Source organism: Gossypium arboreum, chromosome 3, assembly GCF_025698485.1.
Source record: "Gossypium arboreum isolate Shixiya-1 chromosome 3, ASM2569848v2, whole genome shotgun sequence".
NCBI classification, from domain to species: domain Eukaryota; kingdom Viridiplantae; phylum Streptophyta; class Magnoliopsida; order Malvales; family Malvaceae; genus Gossypium; species Gossypium arboreum.
In genome coordinates, this window is record NC_069072.1 from 128,478,351 (window position 1) to 128,482,704 (window position 4,354).

The window sequence follows — 4,354 nt, forward strand, 5'->3', positions numbered from 1 at the left end:
CTAAGTCCGGTCTGCTGGGTGTGTGCATATCTTCTTTTGTCTAATTGTCTGTGGACTTGTTCATTATTTTTGTAGGTTTAAATGCATACATGCACATACATTAAGTATTTTGGGTTTGGTTGTGAAAATAAAGAAGATTGTTTTTGTTCTGATCTAGTAGTTTAATCGATGTAAAATCATGATTGTAACTTATGTACTTTGATATAAGTGGAGGCTTATGCTCTAAGGATGATTGAACTCATAGTTGGTATGTTGGGTACATGACTTGTGTATGGCATGGCCTTACTAGAAACAATGGAATTTATAGCTTGATTAAAGAGTTAATGATATCCTCTCATTAGCATTATGTCGATTGATAAATATGAAACGTGGCCACAAGTTGCTTATTCTGGGGCGAGCAATTTATCATAGTCATTTGTTGACGATGATCATATTAATCATTCAGAAGACACAATTGTGACAAAAAGATAAAATAAGTTTGTATTGAGTGAACAAATTTAATTAAAATGAATCAAGGATATCATATGAGGGTAACACACACATGACGAGGTCATTGGACAAAACTTTTGGATGTATTGCTTTCGTAAAGAGTATATAATAAGAAGTTTTCAATCATGGTACTTCTTGTGGGCTGACTCCATGATTAAGTAATTGCGAATTTTCTAAACGATACTTCTGGACATAATTGCAATCACTAGAGCCTAATTATATATGTCTGATTCGTCAACAAAAGCTCAATCGAACTAGATTTGAATCAGAAGACAATTCTACGACTTTGAAAATAATTTAATTGAATTGATTTAGTCGATGTGGAATTAAATTAGACAATCATGAGAATTATTCAACTAGAGAATTTGATTAAAGAATTTTCTTTAAAAAATTAATTTGGAAAATCTAAGTGATTTTTGGGAAAATTAATTTTGATTAAGTAAAAATAAATTAATCAAATTAACTAAAATTAATATTATATTTTGGAACTCAATTTTCAAGTTAGACAACTGGCTCAATGGGTAATTGAACTTGAAATTAGACCTAAGATCTAAAATTGAGCCCGAGAACCCAAAACCGAGACCTAAAAACTATTCAAACTAGGCTTAGCATGTGAAACTATGTTGACAATCCAACGGATGGCAAGATTGGATCAGTCGAGTCATCACTGTCTCGGATCGATCAGCAACAGCCGAACCGGCTCGGGGTGTCATGAGGGTGTCACACTTGTGATTGCACCATTGAACACGACGATGCTGACGACAACAACGATGACATTCTGGTAGCTGGCGGGTGCTCCTTCTACGGTTGAGCAGTGGAGGAATCACAGTCTTACAGTGACTCTATCGGATAATTTGATTTTAAATTAATTATTCCAAAAATAATATTATTTTAATAAATTTTATAGTAAATTAAATTTAATACTTATCTTGATAGTATTTTATTAATTTAATATTAAAGAGATTATCTTAATATTAAATTTAATCTAATATTTATCTTATAGATAAATATTCTATTAATTTAATAGATTTAATATTAAATTTAATCTAATATTTATCTTGATAAGTATTAAATTAATTTAATATTAAAGTGATTAAGTTTAATTATAGTTGAACTCTAAACTCTCCCTATATAAAGAGAGCCATGAGTTATTACTTTTCACACACTTGAATTCAATAGAAACTTATAGAGAGAAAATTCTCTGAAGAAATTATTGAAAAAAATTTCTAAAGATATTTTTCTTATTTGAATCTTGACGCCAAAGTTCAGAGAAAGTGCAAAATTGCCTTGATGGTAATATTTGTGAAAAAACTTCTAATTCGAAGCGAGCCCACACTCAGCAGGCATGAGCTTGAGGATAGCGGAGATGACTACTTGGTCGAAGCATTCATCCTAGACGAATCGAAAATGTACAATTTTGATTAAGTGTTTATTACTTTAGATATTACAACAAAGTTATAGTTTTGAAAAAAAATTAAAATTCTGTTTTTTCCTTAAACTTATTTTCTGTTGCATTTTCCAAACTCGATTTTCCAACACTTTTACCATTGTAGCTTACCATTCAATCACTTTTCTAGAGTCATTTTACTCATTCACAATCATTTTAGCTTAATCGACTCTTATAGGGTGTGATCGGGGGACGGAGAGGTGTGTTGGCTGGATAGGTGGGTCTTTTTACTTGATTGAATTTCATACGCATCTGTTTGAGTGATTTGGGTGCAAGATTATATGACTGTATTTTGTTTGACTGTGTGTGACTTGGTGTGTTTGAGTTGTTATGTTCTGTTGGGACGTTGGTTCCAAGTATGCTTTCTGACTCTGTGAGTGTCTGTAAGTCGGTTGTGCTCTAGAATTGAGTTCTATAGTTCTATTTTAAGTCTCGTTTTAAACTCACACTGAGCTCGTTTAGCTCATCCCCTTGTGTTTCCCCTTACAAGTATGCTCGATTTCGTTAGCTAGAGTCAGTATGCAGAAGTCCCGGACAGTCTCTGTTGAAAATAATTTATCGGTTATCTTTTCAGCTTTCGTTTGGTTTACCATTTTGATCTGTAGGATTTTATAAAAACTATGGTACAAGTTCTGTTTGGAAATTACTGTTCATACATTTTATTTCGTTTATACATTAAGCTTAATTGTAATTCTTTTGTTTGAAAGCCAAAGTTAAATTGTTTTCGGTTTGTCAAACTTAAAATGTGATAGTGGGAATTGAGACAATATGTTTTATAAAATTTTTCTACGATCACTTCGGTGATCAATGTAACCCCGGGATTCAATTTAAACTTCTAGGCCAGTTTAGGGTGTTACAAATTTTGTGGGTACAAACGTGAATTTCAAAGGGGATATGTCTGAAACTTTATCCAATTTTTTTACGGCCATGAAAATGGATTATTCTAGTTCTAACTGGCTAGCTCAGGAGGAACTGAGGGTTAAACAAGATTTGGAGAATATATTTCATCACGAAGAACTTCTTTGGAAACAGAAGGCGAGATGTGACTGGTTAAAATTAAGAGATCGAAACATTAAGTTTTTCCACACCCATACTCTGCAAAGAAGGAAGAATAATTGTATTACAACTATTCGTAACACGGAAAGGAGAATGGATTTATGATCAGGGATTCATTGAAGCTAAGGCTAATAAATTTTTTCAGAACTTATATAGGGAGGATCCTGGGCCTATGAAGGGTTTACCTCCAAGTAATTTTCCTTGGTTTGATCCTGTTGACATTAACTTTTTGGGTAAGTTGATCACTAACGATGAAATTAAAGCTGCCCTTTTTGACATGGTACCTCTTAAAGCTCCAGGTAGTGATGATTTTCATGCTCTGTTCTTCCAAAATCAGTGGGATACTATTGGGGAAACTGTCTGTGAATGGGTCAAAATGGTTTTTTAATGGAGGTATTATTGATCCTGATTTGAACAATACCTTGATAGTTATCATACCTAAGGTTTCGAACTCAGAAAGTTTCGCCCAGTGTCATCCTATAAGTTTGTGTTCCGTTCTCTACAAACTGGTAATGAAGGTAATTGCTAATTGTTTCAAATATATTTTTCTAAAATTATTGCGCAGGAACAAGCCGATTTTATTGTAGGTAATAAGCTCATAGTCGGTATGTTGTGTACATGACTTATGTATGGCATGGCTTTACTAGAAATAATGGAATTTATAGCTTGATTAAAGAGTTAACGATATTCTCTCATTAGCATTATGTGGATTGATAAATATGAAACGTGGACACGAGTTGTTTGTTCTCGGGCGAGCAATTTATCACAGTCATTTGTTGCGATGATCATATTAATAATTAAGAAGACACAATGGTGACAATGAGATAAAATAAGATTGTATTCAGTGAACAGATTTAACTAAAATGAATCATGGATATCATATGAGAGTAACACACACATGACGAAGTCATTGGACAAAGCAGTCGGATGAATTGCTTTCGTAAAGAGTAAATAATAAGAAGTTTTCAATCATGGTACTTCTTATGGGCTAACTCCATGCTTAAGTACTTGCGAATTATCGGAACGATGCTTCTAGACATAATTGCAAACACTAGAGCCTAATTGTATATGTCTGATTGGTCCTTTCACTAGCTCAACAAAATCTCGATCAGATTGGATTTGAATTAAAAGAAAATTTTACGACTTTGGGAATAATTTAATTGAGTTGATTTAGTCGATTTGGAATTAAATTAGGTGGTCATGAGAATTGTTGGACTAGAGAATTTGATTAAAGAATTTTCTTGAAAAAATAATTTGGAAAATCTAAGTGATTTTTTTGGAAAAATTAATTTTGATAAAGTAAAATTAAATTAATCAAATCAATTAAAATTAATATAATATTTTTGGAAGTTAATTTTCAAG